A 20958-nucleotide genomic window follows, 5' to 3' on the forward strand; every position below is an offset into this window, starting at 1 on the left:
ATAAAACCAAAGGAGACAAAAACCATCTCTGATTGGTTACATATCTAATTGTTTTCATCAATGCTGAAGTAACAACTCAACTTTTGATCAATCAAAGATTAAAATCTTCATGTTAATTCTGTAGATTGCCAAGAATAGCACTGCAAGATCACTAAGTGTAGAGCTCGGAAGCTCATAATTGTAATTTTCAGTAATTTTTTTTTTTTGTAGCCAACTGCACAGATTCCAATTAGTTAGTATATGTATACATGTATAATTTATTCTATATATATATATATATGTATATGTATATTTATATATTTATTTATTTATTTTCCTTGTGTCTGCCCTTGTGTTGTATGGTGGAGGTGGTGGGGGAGCAGGTTGACTTGAGGATGAAAGTAGTGCATTGGGTCTGAAAAGTGTCACTAAAGAGACTTCCCCTTTCTCCGACCACTTTCTACACATGCCCCCCTCCCCACACACATGGATGAACAGAGTGTCCTCATTTTATTGATTGGTCTCTCATTCATCCATGACGTTCATGGTCTTCTTCCTTTGAGTTGGATGAAAAAGTGGGGCGGGCCCATATGAGGACACGAGGGGGAGGCTGGCAGCAAAGAGGATGGATGGATGGATGGATGGATGGATGGATGAATGATAATATGTTGTCTGACCGTGGCTGGGACTACTAGGCTTAGCTCTAGAGGGGGGCGGGGGGTAGGTCTTTGCTTTGTGGGGGGGGGGGGGGGAGATTCTACACAACTTTGGTGCTTGTTCTTCCTTCAGCTTTATACACATTTTCATGCTGGATCTGGAGTAGTACAGTGTTTTGCCTTTCTGAATCAGAATTTGTGGTCCTATGTAAGTAATCTTTGTTTAGTCAGGTTGTTCACTAAGATGGCACTTCTCTCATAGAAATATCTCACAATCTTGAAGGTGTGATTTGGGGATCTGTTCTTAAAGTGGCGTTTTCAAGGAAAGAATGTCATGTTTGAATGTGGTTCAACATGTGTGTGTGTATATATATATATATATAGATTGCATACAATGAACTAGTTTAACTTTGTATAGTTTCATTCATCAAATAAACATTTAAATTATCAATAGTTTGTAAATTTTGTAATAAAGTAATAGTCATTTATTTTTGTATTTGTGATTCATGTCTTCTGCTGTTATATATATATAATATCTTGACAATATACATCAAGATGGACATGCATAAGTGATGATTGAGTAGTAAAGAATGGCAAAAATAAAAAAATTTAAATTCTTTCAATTTTAGGATTTCAAATAAAATAGTCAATGAAAATAAATAAGGGCAAAAAGGTATAATATTCACAAATTTTTTTTGATATTAGAATGTACATTCAAAATAAAAAAAAATAATTTGTTTAAATAAAAATAAAAAATATATATAAGAACTAACAAATCTATTAACAAAAAAATAGTGAGTGGATGTAAATGGATGCCCAATTCGATAGAGTGTCAAACCAAAAATGTTTAATTTTTTTAATTACTAGAGTAAAAATAAACCATGTTATTTATAAAAATATTAATGATAAGAATAAAAGTATAAAAAGAAGATAATAATGAAGATTGAAATAAATATCTTTTTTACATAAAAAAATAACTTAAAAATAATCATTTTTTTCTATATTTTTTCCAAAAGATAATAATTCAAATTAAATTAAAATATCAAATATATAAATATATAGCAATATTTAAGTGCTACTAGAAAGCTCAATGGATATTATTGTTGTGTATTTTCTTTCTCATTGATTGTATGACCTTATGTTTTTTGGTACTTGTCATAGTTTATGACTTATATAACCTACCTCAACTAACTCAAGGCATCTTATGGTTTCAAGATGTAAATGAACATAAACAAATTTGCAACTTTATATTAAAAACCTAATTCGTAAATTATCAGAATAAAATATATGAGAGAAAATAGCCTTATTTTTAAAAACCACAATATATATTTTTAGTATTTATTTTGTAAAATATATTAAGCTTTAAATTTAAAAGTAATAAGAGGCAAAATGGGCATAGAAGGATGTTGCAATTGTTTTTTAGAGAGTGTTTCAACACCAAGTCCAAGTATTGATAATTTAAAGTAATAATTGGAATTTATAGAGATGAGATAGTAAGACATTGCAAGAATACATAATTTACATTGATTCAATTTAAAAGGATCCAATTCTGTTTTATTTAGAATTAAATTTAAAAACTCCATTTACCCATAATGGAATTGAAAATTTAGGCACAAAAAATAGATCAATTTATTTTAAAAAATTGAAAGAATTTTTTTAATGTTTTAGTAGAAATATATAAAAAATAATATAAAAATTACATAACATGCATGTAAAACAATAATATTTTAAGTTTTTATTATTATGATTATTTATCTTTAGAATTATTTTTCAAATATGTATACCTAATAAAAATTTAATAATTCTTCAAAACTATGATGGAGAGACTTACAAAAGACAAAAAATAATTGAAAAGTGAAAAAATACAAAATAAAATAGATAGTAAAGATTAAAATAAGTTGAGTCTTTATAGCATGTACTGTAGTATTAATTACTCTTCTTTCTATAGAATTTCGAATCTATGTAATATCTTGAAAATGGACAAAAGCCCTTAGAACTATTCGATACAATGAAAAATTCATTTATGAACTTCATGGGTACTTCACAGAATAATAATTTAGGACATAAAAGACAGATTCACTAAAAAAACTCAACATTAGCATCACCACCTTAATAAATTAAAAATAATGATAACATGTTTTCAAATTAGATTGCAGCATTATGGCATTTAAATATGGCTTTTATAATACATAGATTTTTTTTCGTAGCATTACTGATTACTGATTTCGTACTTAGTTTTTTAAAGATTAAAAGTAGGAATTTAATTTAATTTCAAAAATAAAAAAGTAACAATTTTTTTAAAGTCAAGAGAAATTGTATTTAGAATCATTGATAATAGAATAAAGAGAAAACAGAAATAAAACCAGGTTGGTTACTTCTAATGTTCTCTCTAGCAAGTGTAGAATTGGTTTGCTGAAAACAAATTCAGAGAATTAAATTCAATTGTGAAGATTCAAACTGTTTAGTACAAAAGGAAATAACAGAAGCATTTTGATATTTTGTCAATTAAATTTAGTAAAGGATAGAAATTAAATAAGAACATATTATAAAAAAATTCAAAAAAATCGTACGGATGTACTGGTTTTAATAAACTATAATCACCATACTTTCTATTAAATGATAGCATTCGAATTTATACTATTAATTCAAAGAAGTTTATTTAGTTGTAGTATATTTACTTTAGTAGTCACTAGTAGAAATTAGTGATAAATAGCTTTAATAAAAATAATATAAAAAAATAAAATAGGAAAAACCAGAACCAAAACCAAAAAAATAACTATCTAAATTGTTTCTAACTTGGATGCTATATAAAAGAATATTTAGCTCAAAAAGAATAAGTCTTTATAAGAATCACTTGAAGTTTTCAGATAATATCATAATTAGAGTGTACTTGAATACATGTATAATTATAAATTTAGTATTTAATAGAGGTTTTGATATAATTGATAGAGGTTAGATTATTTGAGTTAGATAGTATTGAATCTTGTTTCATACATATTATAGAAATATAATCAGATCATGACTTTTTTTGTTTTAAATTATTAGGAAATTGAATCAATGTCAAAATTGTCTCAGATTGTATAATTTGGAGTTATATGAATTGGTTCCAAATAAGTTGGTAATTTTTTGGTAAAATCCTATAAAGTTCATAAAGTGTGTTATTTTAAATTTTGTACATGCAAAAGCTGGTTTTATTTTTATTTTTTTAATTTTTAATATCTAATAAAATAATATCAAAGCTTTAAGCATAAACATATATTGCATTGAATCAATACACACTTCATAAGTAGACTTCAAAATTTCTAAATAATATAATATTAGATGATAGGAGATTATATATTTAAATAAATAAATAAATATATATATATATATATATATACACATATATACATGTAGTTTAGATATAAATTAACAATAAACGTTATAATTGTACTACATAATTGGCATGGATGGTTCTATAGTCATATATAATAATTATTTTCTTGATGTACAAATAAAAACAATAAATAGAAACAACTCAATGGTTTCTAGTCAGAATAAAATATGTACAACGTGAGTATTTATTCATAACAAAATTTTAAATATTTAATGTTTTTTAAACTTATTTTACTTTTAATAGATATAATTTAGAAATAAAGTTCAATCTTGACATGAATAATAAAGATATATTCTATTATGTAAATATTAAAAAATAATTTATGGCTTCTTTCAAATATAAATACTTAATTATATTAAGTTTTTGTTTATTCTATTGAATCAAATACCAAATCATATCACTAAATTTATGTAATTTTATAAATAAAGTTTATAAATATTGTGATGCACATTTATATATATAAAAAATTATCTTTAAAACTATGTAATAAATTTTAAGAAAATCAAAATTAAGAACATAAATACAAATAATATAACATAAAAAATAGCATAACATAATAGAATGATGTATTCCTTGAGAAAAATGAATATTACTAAAGATTAGCCAAATTATTTGAATAAAATAAAATAAAATAATTTATTAATAAAAATTTATATAATGCATAATATCTAGCATTTTTTTATAATATTTTTCATATATCATGTATAATATCAAGCCCCATTTTATTATGAAATATAACTATTACACTATTCAGATGCTAAAATAAAGGAATTAATGGTACTACATGTGGGCATTGCCTCCTCCATTGTAGAAGCAGCGTCTAAACAACCAGCCTCCACCCTCCTTGATTAGAAATCCAAAATAGTTGAAAGCACTATTCTTAGATAGATATGGCTCCAAATTCAGTACCATCAGCCAAACTCTTATGCAATTGAACATCCAAAATCCATCAATAAGGGACAATGCAACACAATAAAAATTCAACTCTAATACATTATAAGTAATCTTTTCTACCAAAAAATTTCAAATTATCAAAGCAATCTATGAGAGAGCAATGCAACTAATAGTCATTGGATACATTGTCGTATTCTATGAAATTTGATTGCAAATGCACCAAACACCTAGTTGTCGAAGGTAAAATAGAATTTATAATAAAAAAGTCCTAACAATTCTAATAGAACCCTAAAAAAATTCTAATTATATCTTAACAATGCTGATCAATCTTTAATCAAATTTTAAAGAAATTTTAAAGAAATTACAAAATAAACATAAAAAAATGATAAATTAATCTTAAAAAGATATATTATAAAAAATCCTAAAAATATATCAATGAAATCTTTGAAATATTAAAAATAAAAACTTTAAATGAATCTTAACTAAATCTTAATGTAATCCTAAACAAATCCTAATGAACCATAAAAAAATCCTAATCAAACTCTAAATAAATCCTAATAAAATTTAAAACCAATTCTTATCAAATTTTAATCAAATTCTAATGAAATCCTAAATAAATCTTAGCCAAATTTTAATACAATTCTAAATAAATTCTAGCCAAATCATAATATAATCCTAATCAAATCCTAATTGAATCTTAAAGAAATCTTAAACAAATTCTAAATAAATCCAAAACATCCTAATCAATCTTAATAGTTGTTTTAAAATCTCAATAAATACTAATCAAATCATTGATTTCAACTCAAAATTTATTTACATTTCAATCTATAAGCAATTAACAAGCATACAAACTTTGAAAAATATCAAATTCACTAATCAAAAGAAAAAGCTTCTAAACCTCTCAGATGTTGGCTATTTTCTTTTTCAATCTAGATGTTGATCTTTTAATAATAATTTCTCTTTGTTGAACTGTTAAATTACTTCCAACATTGGCTAGAGTATAGATTTTTAATTCCAAATTACTTTTACAAATTTTTGCTACAATCCAACACATATTTTTTTTTAAAATCATAAAAATCCTTAATGACCCTAAATTAAAAGAATCTAAGACCTTAATCAATTAAAACTCACATATTCTTCAATTTAATTGTTTAATTACCATTAAATTTTTTAAATACATTAAACACAAGTAGAATTATAAACTTACAAAATTGCACCTATAAATGTACTATGATAATTGTACAAGACTCAAATTGTAAACCTCTTTTTATTTCTCAAAATCCAAAACCATTGTTATGTCTATCACTTTGAGAAGCCCTCAAAAACTTAATATGTCTCCAAATCATATAAAATCAGCTTTCTAGTCTTCTTATCTTTGGCAATAGCCATTCTAGTTTAATACCATATCATCTTTGAGTGACTTTCTAATTCTTTTCATTGACATAAGAGCATATTGAAGATTTCTTTCTTTGAGATTCATATCTTTGATACTTTGATAAGAGTGCTAACTTATTGTTTAGAAATAAGTAGATTATCCTACTTCTATTGTTGTATTTTGAAGGTTGCAAACTATTCACCTTTTAACAAATAATATTATTTTTTAATATTGATTTTTTTCTTAAAGCGAGTGGATTACCCCTCTTGAGAAAAAATTTTATTTGTTATTAGAAGTTGCAGATAATCTTTCTCTAATTTAATTTTTTGAATTTCTTTCAATTGTCTATGAAAAGAAAGATTATGGATGCTACTCTTAGTGGAAGTAAAAATAGATTTGTAACTATTGTAGATCTTCATGATCTTGTCAACATTCTAAGAGTAGAAATCTCATGTATTTCTAATGTGAATCATAGAGGTACTATTCCTATGTCTATGGAAGAAGTTTAAAGTCCACATTAAGAAATTGTGCACTTGAAAGAAGTAAGTAGATTGACCTCACAACCAAATCCAAGAAGTTTTGCTTTTACAAGTATAACAAGGACAAAGATTAGTATATTTAAGAAGTTTGATGTAAAAAAATCAAAATTTCGAAGATTTTTGCAACAAATCAAGCTCTATCTTAGGTTACATGCCTTCCAATATCTTGATTTACTCATAGATGCACTTCTATCAAAAAATTCTCTTTCTTGATTTGCACCTTTAATAGAAAAGGATTTGGATTCTTTTATGCTTTGAATTCATTCCTAGGAGAATTTACAACCACATTTGGAAAAAATGATCAAAAAATAGTAGTATAAATTAAGTTCTTATCTTTATAGTAAGGATCACGATCAACTACTATATATATTACTATATTCTAATACCTCACTTACGACATGGACTCGAATGACAAAGCCTTTATTAATCAATTTAGATATGAATTGAAGGATAATGTCAAAGATTTGTTATTGATAATGTCAAAGATAAATCTTTGAAATAAATTATTGCTCAAGCCATTGCATGCAAAAATTAATTATTTAAAAGACATCAAGGATAAAGACTTGATTGGAGAAGAACAAGTCAAATAATGATAGTGTCGGATTAAATGAACTCTTACTCGAGAATGCATTGAGCACTTGGTTGTGGAAGGTAGAATGGAAATTACAACAACAAAATCCTAACTCTAATAGAATATTAAATAACTCTAATTAAATCTTAATAATGCTAAATAATCTTTAATTAAATTCAAAAGAAACTTTAATCAAATTATAAAAGAAACAATAAGAAATCTTAAAGGAATTCAAAAGAAATCCACAATAAACCTTAAAAGAATTCTTAAGAAATTCTAAAGAAATATTAAAATAATTACAAATATATTTTAAATAGATCTCAATCAAGTCCTAATTTAATTTTAATTGAAATCCTAATGGACTTCAAATGAATCCTAGGCCAAATTCTAAATCCTAAACAAATCCTAAATCTTAAGCAAATCATAAATTCTAAATCTTAAACAAATTTTTAATCCTAAGTAAATCATAAATCTTAAATCCTAAATAAAATCTAAATTCTAAATCCTAAAAAAATTCTAATTTCTAAATTCTAAACCAAAACCTAAATCTTAATCTAATCCTAAATCCTAACCAAACTTTAACCAAATCTTAAATCTTAATTCAACCCTAATTCTAAACCAAACCCTAATCAAAATCTAATCAATTCAACTTAATCCTAATATAGTTTAGAACTTCAATATCTATTGATTAAACTATTGATCTTACTTAATATTTTATATAATTTTCAAAAACTAAGTTGGATATAAGCATACAAAACTTAAAGAAAATCGAACCTACTAAATAAAAGAAAAATATCAAAATCTGCTTGGGTGTTGGCTTGCTTCTTTTTTCAACCTTGATGCTAGTCTTCTAGTATCAATATCTCATTCTCATATCATTCAATTGTTCTCAAAATTCACAAATGTGTAGCAAATTAAGTCTATTACTCTCTTATGTAAATTTCACTCCAATCCAACTAGTAGTTTGTTGAAGATCTTAGAAATCCTAACTACCTCTCAAAGTCCAATTTCTAAGAGCTCAACCTACTTGAAATTCAATAACCTTCAATTCAACTATTTGATCAAGTTCAAATTTATAGCATGTAATTTTGAAAACTATTCTTATAAGTGCTCAAAATTTGAACCATAGATCTACTACCAAACTCACAAAATTTTCCAAAATGTAATATTCTTTTTATTTCACAAATTCTAAAGTCACCTAAAATAATTGTGACCTTGAAAAACTCTTATAAAGTCATTACATATTAAAATCAATAAAAATAAATGCCTAAAAAAACTATATTAAATTTGCTTTCAAACTCCACTATCTAATTTCTAAAAAAAACCCTAGAATTATCGTAGGTGCTTGGTTTTGTGCCTCACGGTTTGATTTTCACCAAAGTTGATAATCGGCCTTCTTTGGTGTGAGCTCCAAATTCACCACTCATTAAATTGATGCCACACAATAGATTCGGGGAGTAGAATGGAAGGACTCTTGATTGTGAAATTTTTGAGTTGATGTAAATGTGGATATTTGTAGTTCAATTCAAATTAATGCCTTTCAAGCAATGATTAATGATATTGAATTAAAATATTAAATTTAATTTAATATGAAAATATAGTAAAAATAATTAACTAAGTTACTATTAATTGAATATTAGAATAAAAACTTAAATTTGAATTAAAAGTTAAAATTAAAAGTTAAGTTAAAAAATTAAAAATTAAAGTTAAAGCTAAAGTTAAAGTTAAAGTTATAGTTAAAATTAAAAATTTAAGTTAAAATTTAAAATTAAAGATTAAGTTTAAGAATTAAAATTATAAGTTAAGTTTAAAAGTTAAAGTTAAAATTTAAGTTAAAAGTTAAAGTGAGAATATTAAAGGTTAAAAGTTAAAACTTAAAATTCATTAGCTAAAAGGTGAAATGTGGAGATTACAAGTCATTGTGAAGATAATTGTAAAAATAAAATAAGAGAGGTGAAAGCGAAGGTACCTTGATAATATATAAGGATTGAAGGCAGCGACCCCCTTCTACTCCAAAATTTCCCAAAATTTGCAATTAGCTTAGATTTGAATGATTCTTAGCTGGTTACAAGGCTAACTTAAAGGTATTCTTGATCTAATAAATTTCGTTGCAATCTAATAGTTCAATCGTAATAATTGCTTCTTTGAAGTTGAATGATCCAAATTGCTATGGTAACCAACCCTCTTCACTTAGAAATTCACTAAAAATTCAGATTATCTTCAAATCCAACAAAACTTATGCCTTTCAAAGCTTAAATTATAAATTTTGATGTTCCAAAAATTTCAAATGAAGGAAATTATCAAGCACTAAGAAATGCCTTTCTAAACTCGATTGATCCAAACTACAAAGGCAGTCGGCTCCCTCACACTAAAAAATTCACCAAAAATTCCTTCTTATTTTAAATCAAGCAAGTCTTATCTTGTTGGAAATCTTACAAGAAAAGCTACAACTATTTGGAATTTCACATTGAAAAAAAAGAAACTGAATAAATGATTGAGGAAAATCCGAGGTCCATAAAATCTTTAGAGTATTTGGGAGGCCGAGTGAGCTATCTACCTCAATGGAGCATATTTTAAAACTTAATGACCATCCTTCACAATTCAAAATCCATACATACACAATCATAAGGTTCACAATTAGATTTAAAATCTAAATAAAATTAAGATTAGGATTTTGGCCAAATTTTGGCATGGCTTCGCCCTTCATCAAAAAGAAGAGAGAGAGAGAGGGCTTGGAAAACTAAGCCTCTCTTATACAATTGAGTAGAGGCTCGTAGAAGGGTGGCTGCATCTCCACCCTTATTTTCTAAGATCTCTAATCTAGATCTACGGCCTTCATTCTTCGAACAGCCAATCTCGTTATCAAGGCTGATGGCTCTTGTAAGTGATCAAAATTTTTTTTTTTTGATAAATCTAACTTCACCCATGTGTTCAAAACACCTTTTTAAGTTATGATCGATTACTCACATGCCTCAATCTATGTTCAATTATAACTTTTATGAAAGTTTTTACTTACAAGGATCTGGGCAATTTTTTTGTAAAATTCTTCAAAATGAGAATTTCATTGCTTTACTAGTATTTTGAAGGAGAAGGTGCTGATCTTGTTTTCTTCACTTCATGAAGTGAATCCTATGCTTTCATTACATTTGAAAGCTTCCATTAATTAAAAAAAACTACTTTGCTGCTTGGATTTTTTGAAGTTGAAGAAAAGCTCAAAATTATCATTTCTAACTTCACTAAATCTTTTAGAGAATTATAATTCCAATTCCTAAATCATGTGAATGATTATAGGTGCACTCATAGGCTTTTAATCAACACTCATAGTAATGACTAACAATCTCTAAATTATTAAACTAACTAAGTTACTATTCTAATTTTTTAGCTCTTATCACTTTAGTCCTAATTCATCTAATTCAAGGAATTAGGCTATACATTATACCATCAAGGGTTGTAATCCTAAAATTTCTATAAAATTAAATTTCTCTTATATAAATTCTAATCTAACATGATCAACTATCATAAAATAGGAAAATAACAAAAATTTAAATTTTAGAGTATAATTGAAAGCTTACATCTGAATATCAAATTTTATTTTTTTTCAGTTGAATTTTTATTAAAATTAACTCCTAATTTCTTTTTATATATGCTCATATTCTTTATTTTTCTAATCTACCTTATTTTATCTAATTTATGGCCTAACAAAGTAAGTAGAAGCCTACTTTATAAAAAAATAGAATTTATACTTTTAGTTTTACTTTCTTTTGGACTATTGTCTATTTTCTAAGATAATTTGCTACAATATTTGAAGTAAGAACTTTTATAATATAATAATTTCTTCACTCTTTTCACCTACTATACATGTTACTTCATGACAATGGGAGCTCCAAATATTCATAAACTTATTTATTAAGGCTAGAATCAATACAAATTGATATGATGTGTACTAAACTCTATACAAAGCAAGAAAAGTCTTGACAATGTCAAGAAGCCGTATGCTTATGTTGTAGAGAAGCTTAATACATTGTTCAACCTTATCCAAAAAAATAACACAACTACAAAAAGAAAAGCATGATTGCCAAAAAAGACAATGTATCAAAAAACGAGTTTCTCTAGTTATAATAGGGACCATGTAGCTAGAATCTTGCATAATTCTTAGTAAAGCTCCTATTCTTTCCTTAGATCTTTTACCTTATTTTATAATAGAAATTTATTTAAGACCATAAAAACACAAAGTCTTAGCTTTGTTAGATTTGGGAGCCTCAACTTATTTTATAAACAAAGATTTTGTCAAAAAATAAAAAATATTTTTAATTATGAAAACTAAACCTATATATATAGAAGTCATTGATGGTTATTTGTTATCTTCTAAAGGTGTTGTGCATGAAATTTTTTCTTTAGATGTAACAATTAAAGATCATAATATCATATTAATATTTAATATAATAAGATCTATATTTAATCCAATCATTTTAAAATTATCTTAGTTAAAAAAAATAATCTTTAAATAAATTAGATTTCTTATAATCTTAATTTTATTATTAATTTAATCCAAAATTCCATTAGTAAAATAGAAATATATAAGTCTAAAACATCCAAATCCTTATTGATAGGTACAAAAGCTTTTATAGATGGTGCAAAAGAAGGATCATCTTTTGCTACATATGCCATGCTCATTTTTGATATTTAGAAGATATCAAGTAGTATTCTTAGCTAATATCAAGATTTTCAAGCTATTTTTGAAAAAAAAATACTGATATTCTTCTAAAATATCGTCCTTATGATTATTCCATCAATTTTCAAGAAGGAACTCAATCACCATTTGGACCAATCTATAATCTATCATACAACAAGTTGGTTACACTCAAAGAATATATTAATAAAAATTTGACTAAAAATTTTATATATCATTTCAAATCTCCAATCAAGGCTCCTATCTTATTTGTGAAGAAAAAATACAAATCTCTGCAAATGTGTATAGATTATCAAGGACTCAACAAGATCACCATCAAGAATAGATATCTTCTACCTTTGATTTTGAGATTTTTTGATCAATTCAATCAAGCAATAATCTATGTAAAAATAGATCTATGAAGAATATACAATGTAGTATGCATCAAAAAAGGAGATGAATAAAAGATTGTATTTTGAACAAGATATGGATATTTTAAAAACAATGACATGATTTTTGGACTTACAAATGCACCAATAGCTTTCTAATATTTAATAAATGATATTTTTTGAGATTTTTAGATAAATTTATTATTTTTTTTCTAAATGATATTTTAATCTATTATAAGAATATAAAAAAATAAGAATGTCATATTTTTGATGTGTTACAAAAACTTAGAGATGTAAGATAATATATCAAGTTAGAAAATTGTGTATTTCTCATTACGTAAGTTGACTTCTTAGAATACATCATTTCCAACAAAAGACTATTGATGGATCCAAAGAAGGTCCAAACTATCATGAATTAAAAGATTCTAAAAATAATATAAGATATGTAATACTTTTTGAACATTGTCAATTACTATTTGATCTTCATCAAGAATTTTTCTCAAATTATAGTTTTACTTACATGTTTGACTTGTAAAGACAAACTTGAGTAGAATAAAGAAGTCAAAGCATCATTTGATGCACTAAAAAAAGATTTTGTTTCTACACCAATCTTATATTGTGTTGATTTTTTCAAGGTATTTTTTATGGAAATAATTACATCAAAATTTGCCATAAATGCAATATTATCACAAATAAGAGCAGATAATAAAATCCATCTAATAGATTTCTATTCTAAAAAAGTTTTAGTAGCCAAGATTAATTATGTGATCCATGACAAAGAGCTCTTTGTAATCATGGATTTATTTCAAAAATAGTATCATCATCTAGAAGGTACCTTGAGTCCAGTCACCATGTATACAAATCAATAGAAGCTCAAATACTTCATTGTAGCATGTATTTTGAATCATTGCCAAACTTATTGGAACATGTCTTTATTGAGATTTGATTTTAATATCATTTATTGATCCAAAAAATAAGATTTGTTGGATGCATTTTTTGGACATTTTTATCTTGTATCAAAAGAAAGAGATGCATCTTTTAATCAATAAAGAATAATTTTTTTGAAGTCAAAGCATTTTTACCTTCAAGCAATAAAATCAACATTAACTATTGATTCAATCTTTGTCAAGCAAATTCAATCAAGTATATCCTCTGTTCTTCTTGTCTATAATATTAAGAATAATTCTTTTAAATTTCATGATTCTTTTAAGTTTAAATTTAAGAATAACCTACCTTATTTTGGTAAATACATATATATTCCACAAGGTGGGGTACAATTACGTGTTCTTCAAGCTTGTCATGATTTTTTAATAATTAAAAATTTTGGATACAATAATATTTTAAAGATAACATTAAAAGATTTTCGGTCGCTTTGAATGTGGAAGGCAATCAAAGACTTTGTACAATCATATGATATTTGTTTAAGATCCAAAACTCTTGGCTATTGATCTTATAGATTTTTTTAGCTATTATTTATTTTAGAACAATTATGGTCTTTTGTTTCTATGGATTTTATCACAAATTTTTTTATCTCACATTTATATAATTTTATATTTGTGATAGTAGATCATTTTATCAAGATGGCACATTTTGTACCATATACAAAATCTATCATATGTGAAAAAATGACTAAGCTTTTTTTTGACAATTTCTATTGCTATTATAGATTACTCAAGGATATTATATGAGATATGAAGATTTAATTTACATCAAGATTTTGGAGAATATTTTTTAAGATTTTAAAGGTGGATATAAAGTTCTCTTTAGCTTTTCATCCTTAAATTGATAGGCAAACTAGACAGGTAAATCAAGTTTTGGAGTAATATTTCAGGTGTATCATCAACTATTATCAAGATGATTTGACAACTCTTTTGCCATTGGTAAATTTTGCATATAATAATTCAATATATCTTTTTATTTAATAAATATATTTCTTTGTCAATTATGGTTATGATCCATTACTTGATACTTTTGACTTTTCAAAAGTTGATAATCCTATGATAGAAGATTTAATAAATTGTTTGTTAGAGTTACATGGAACAATAAAGAAACAATTGAAGAGAGTTCAAGAACAACCAAAGATCAATGTAGATGCCTATTTCAAGGAACAACTACAATTCAACATGGGTGATAAGGTATGGTTACTCTATCATAATATTAAGACTATTTGTTCTTGTGACAAGTTAGACTATCAAAGGCTTTGACTTTTTTCTATTTGTGAACAAATCAATCTTATTGCTTATCAATTATATCTACCAAAGTCTATGAAGATCCACCCTATATTCATGTGTCTCTTCTTGAGCCATATAAGATAGTGAATATCTTAAGAAGAAGACTAATACTACCTCTTCATATAAAATTGGATAATAATCAAAAGTTTGAGGTAGAAGAAGACTTAGATTTAAGGCGACACTAAAATAGGTTGAACTATTTTATTCATTGGCATACATATGATATTAATGAATGTACATAGAAGCCAATAAAGAACCTTATAAATACAGTAAAGAAAAATGAGACTTTTCATTAACAATATTTATCAAAATTAAGATAAAAATAATAAATCTTTATTATAAAAAAAAGATCTAAAGAAGATAGCATTCTATCTTTTATCCTTGTTTATAGCTTTTGTGTATTTGTGATGTTAAGGAGATGAAGAACCAACAATCAATAGATTCAATTCAAGAACTTTTAATTGCTAACTAATCAGACAAGAAATTACGATTCTCACAACCTTCAAGACGACATAATGTTAGGGATATGAATCTCAAAGAAAGAGAATCCTCAATATACTCTTGTGTCATTGAAGAGAACTAGAAAGTTACTCAAAAGATAATGTAATATTAACTAGAATGGCTATTGCCAAAAATAAGAAGACTAAAAAGTCTTAAAACAAAACTAAAGATTAAAACAGCGTTGACAAGAATGAAGAAGGCTTCACTCTTGCCTCGATATATACTCTCAATTAGGAGGTACGTGGCAATGTCCTATAGGACCTCCAAAATATGTTGACTTTGCTAGCCACATGTCTTAACTTGTAAGGCAAGTTATCTATGTATGTGCCACATGGTTAGTTTGTTCTACAAGCTATTATGTAGAGTTAACTTGTTCTACAAGCTACCAACATAAGATTAACTTGTTGGCCAAGTTTCTGATCTATAAATACATCTAAAGTCAAAACCTTATCTATGAAGCTTCACTAAAAGACTTTATGAAATTAATTTATATTTACCTACTTCTACTTAATCATATAAGTAATATTGAAGTAAATGTTTATGTCCGTGATACATAATCAAGATAAAGATCCTTAAGAATGACATGTCTTGCTTTGAATAGATGTCAAAATACAATGTATTTGACATCACAACCTTAAAAGAGAATTCTAATGTTTGGTGATTTTATTAGAAGTAGGACCAACTCTTGACAGTGTTTTAAATGTTTTATTTGAAGAAAGTTACGAAGGCCTTAATAATGATTAAATAATAGGATGGTCTTTTTGCCTTAGTATGAGACACTATTGATGGCTTAAAAGACCTATTAACCATCTTTAGAGAGAATAAAGATCGAAGTATATATATATATATATATATATATATATATATATTGTATCTTAGATATTCTCAATATATGAAGATTGCTCTTTGTGAAACTTACCTTTAGAAGGGAGGATAATGTCATGGATATATATATATATATATATATATATATATATTTATTTATTTATTTAAATGATTAAGTAGAAGTAAATATATATATATATATTTTTTATAATATTTATTAGAAAAGCTTGCTAGAAGCTTTATAAATATTGTTTTGACTTTACATATATTTGTAGTTGATTGGTAGGTTAAAAACTTGATCGATAAGTTAACTATATATTAATAGCTTACAAAAAAAGCTAATCATATAGTATATATATAGAAAACTTGCCTTGCAAGTTAAGCTATGTATCTTATAAAGTCAATACATTTTAAAGTTCTTATAAGACATCGCTACATAGCTCCTAATTAAGAGTATATATGGAGGTAAGAATGAAGCCTTCTTCACTCTTATCAATGCCTTTCTAGTCTTTAGTCTTGTTATAAGAATTTTTAGTCTTTTTGTTTTTGGCAATAGCCATTCTAGTTTTATATCATATCATTTTTGAGTGACTTTTTAATTCTCTTGAGTGACAGAAGAGTATATTAAGGATTTTTTTTAATTATAAAAGAGCCTAATTCAAAATATATAATAAAAATATATAGATAAATAATAAGAAAGTAATAAGATCTATTAATATTAGAATTATTTTTTATAAAATAAATTTTATTAACTTTATTGAGTCATAAATAAGATAAAATAAGATAGATTAAAAAAACGAAGAATACAAGCATATATAGGAAAGAATTAGGAGTTGATTTTAGAAATAATTTCTTTAAGAAGAAAAGAATTGATGGCCAAAGAGAACTGATTGCCAACCATGGTCAAACTTATATTTTAAGATACAAAACCAAGTATTTAAATCAACCCTAAGATTTTTTTATAAATCAAATAATAGAATTCGAAAGAAAATTTAAAGAAATATTTTTAAATGTTGATTTTATATTATTTGGATTAATATTGAAAATTTGAGAGATTTTTAAAATTATTGATGGACTTAGTGGATTTAGATTTTGAGAAATAAAAACAAGTTTTTAAAGGTCAATATTTTATGAATTTTGTAGCATGTGTATGCGTAAAAATTAGATAATTTATTTTTGTACTTATTATAAATATGTGTGAAAAATTTGAGATCAATCAAGTGGTTAGATTAAAATACATAAGGATTTTTAGAGATTATGGTCTTGGAAATTTTAGATTTAAGGTCAATGAGTGATTTCAAGATCTAATAATATTTGATAGTTGGATTGATGCAAAATTTAGTGAAAATAATTAAGACTTGAATATCTACAAAAAATTCAATTTTTGAAGTAAGTAAATAATTCAGCAAAGAGACAACAATATTGAAAGATCAACATTCAAGTCTAAGAAGGATGGCATCTAACAATCGAGAGGTTTTGAAAGCTTTTCTTGCAATTGGTAACTTTGACTCTTCTCAAATTTTGTGTGCTTGTTAATTGTTTGTTGATTGAAATTTGGATAAAATTTTAGTTAAAATCTATAATTCAATTAATATTTATTGAAATTTCAAATAACTATAGTAATTAATTAAAATTTATTTGGAATTTTCTTTAGATTATTTAATATCTAAAATTGATTAGGATTTGGCATAAGGTTATGATTTAGGATATTCTTAGGATTTGATTAGAATTTGGCCTAAAATTAGGATTTAAGATATTTTTTGGATTTGATTAGGATTTGATTAGAATTTAATTAGGATTTATTTAGGATTTGTTTAAGATTTAGGAATTTATTATGATTTAGTTAGAAATGATATAGAGTTTGATTAAGATTTTTTGAAAGTTATATTAGAATTTGATTAGAATTAAATTAAAATTTATGTTTTAAATATTTTTTTAAGATTTCTTTATTATATATATTTTATTAAGATTAATTTTTTATTTCTTTATATTTCTTTTATAAATTTTGGAAACTTCTTTTGGGTTTAATTAAAAATTAATTAAAATTATTATAATTTAATTGAAGTTATTTTAGGATTCTATTAAAGTTGTTAGGATCATTTTGTTACAAGTTCCATTTTTCCTTTTACAACTACATATTCAATACATACTTAAGCAGGCCCCACATAATACAATACCACCATTATGTAAAACCTCATATAATCTCATGTATTGGCTATAAGTGTCATGGACATATACATGTAAACAATAATTATTTATATGATTTAGATAATAGTAGGTAAAAGTAGGTCAATTCTATAATATCTTTTATAGAAGCTTTTTAGAAGCTTTATAGAGGCTACTTTGACTTTATAGAAGTCTTTAATTGACTTTTTAGGTTAGAAACATGGTCAATAAGTTGGCCATGTGCCACACATGTTGGTAGCTTGAAGAACCAGCTAACTATATGACCCACAAGTAGAAAACTCGCCTTATAAGCTGAGGCATGTGTCCTACAAAGTCAACATATATTTGAGGTCCTATAGAACATTGTCATGTAACTCCTAGTTAGATAGTATATATAGAGGCAAGAGTGAAGCCTTCTTCAGTCTTGTCAATTCCTTTCTTGCTTCTAATCTAGATTTAAAAGTCTCTAGTTTTCTTATCATTTGGCAATAGCCATTCCAATTTCTTTCTAATATACATACTACTTTATTTCTATTTTTTCAATTTTCTTTTGATACAAATTTTTCAAGTTTATGCATCTTCTTTTAGTTCATGTCTTTGACAATGAGAGATTAGATTGCACCTTAATTTTTTATTTTAGATGTGAAGCAATCAAGGATATATAATACACAAATAGCAAAAGAACAAATCGACTAAAACATGTCAATATCTAAATAATGATGTCTATATAGGCATCATACAAAGCAAGAGTAATTATCAAAAGCCAAATAGACAAGATGATGGAATTCAATCCAATAAATTCTTCTAATACTACCTATATAATATAGATGCAAGAGGAGGGCCTATCAAGGTCCTTCACAATTGATCCAAAAGAATGGATATCGCACAAATAGGGAATCAATGTCAATTGACACATACTTTAATTATACTACAAAGAGAGAATATTGAATCATTTTATAGCATCAATATAAGCAAATGGCCTTTGATAAGAGAATGGAATGCCAAAAGTATTTTCTAGTCTAACACACCCAATACTTTCTAGACTGCGGCGTCCATAGCTACTCCAAAAAAACTTAGTCATAATGTGGTTGGTGATTGCAAAAGGCTTTTCTATTAAGGAATAGAGATTCAAGATTTTAAAAAAAAGATAATGCAATCTATGCAAAGGCTAAATTTTAGAAATAGGACAGCATATATTTCTCTCTTACTTTCAGGTTATAATAGCATGGGACAAATATACAACCATCTAAAGACTTGTAGGTTCCTCTACCTTCAACCTCACTTAGGACATAGCATTACATGGTACATTTCCAATGCTTGCTAATAGCACTAATGCACAAGATGAGGCCACATTTTGGAATGCAAGCAATTCAAGCTCTATCACCAAAAATATAATGTAGAATGTCCTATGGTGGGTGATAATTTAGTACATATGGTACTAAAAATGCGCATACAATCTAAAAGAGGGCTATTTCTACCTTGAAAAAACACTCTACTACATTTGACAAATAACAATCCTAGTAGCAATGGATATCTAGCTACAGCTCAAAAAATACAAATACTATTGTTCATCAAGTGCCACAATATAATAGAATCCAAATCCATGGAGAAATGGGTGCAGTTGAAAATCTTCTATGATTGACAATACACCCCCTCCTCCCTCCCTCTCTCTCTTCTAAGTGGAAGACATTCTTCCATCTCAACTTCTTCCTAAAAACCTTACCAATTGATTACAAAAAATTCAAGTAGCCTTACCTCCTTTGCACCAATATAGGATAGACTCAATAATAGTGATTTACTCAAACAAAGTACAATAAGCTGGAGAAGCCTTCCCCCCATACAACAAATGATAATATAACTTTAACTCTTACAATCCACCTCCTTGTAGTAGTCTAAAGATAATGTCATAAATATTAGAGAACATCTTTCAAGGGTGATGGTAGAAGATATCTTTATGTAGATTATGCACAATATTGAATTATCAAAAAAAGATCACTTATTATAAGATAAGTAACTAAACCTGAGTCATACTAATACAAAACAAATCAAATGATCATTGATATGATCAAACGAGCTAGCATAGCCCGCAAGGAACTTCAAACACCTAAATCCAATTAGGTAGTGAAAACCTCACAAGTAGTACTCAAAAGCCCAAGCACACTTAGCATCTTTGGATATAAAACATAAAATTCTTATAAATTTTCTACTGGCATGCTCTATATACAAGCACAAATTAACTCACTATAAAAATTTTTACATCCTTTTAATACAAGCCAGTTCAATACATTTCAACTCAGATGAGTAGAGTGATTACTTAGCATGAAAGAGTTATGAAGATCTATATCCCACTTTTTTACAGCTTTTTTAATTTAGTTGTTTAAAGCACTTATTTAGTAAGTTAGAGGTCATGATTTTATCTTGCAATGGAAGCAGAGATGATCCTTTTATTCATCATAAGGAATTAGAACTATGTAATTATTTGATTTCTATGTAAATAATCTACAATCTTTAAATTGTTTGCTTATTTGTTTTCTTGTAAAAATAATCAAAACAAAATCTCTAAACAATCTTGTGGTCATTTTACGTAGTATATTTAATAATTTTAAAATTTCTTCAAAAATACCATTTAAGATATGAAGTTGTCATTTCTTCCATCAAATATTGAATGGATTGTATATTACAAACATACGCACAAATTAAGCAAAATACAATTTGTTGAATTCTCACAATTAAATTTAATTGTCTCAATTTGTTTTCACCAAATCCATTCTGCACTTCCTAAAGAAA

This window comes from Physcomitrium patens, chromosome 18 (genome assembly GCF_059467195.1).
Source record: "Physcomitrium patens ecotype Gransden chromosome 18, ASM5946719v1, whole genome shotgun sequence".
Lineage (NCBI taxonomy): Eukaryota > Viridiplantae > Streptophyta > Bryopsida > Funariales > Funariaceae > Physcomitrium > Physcomitrium patens.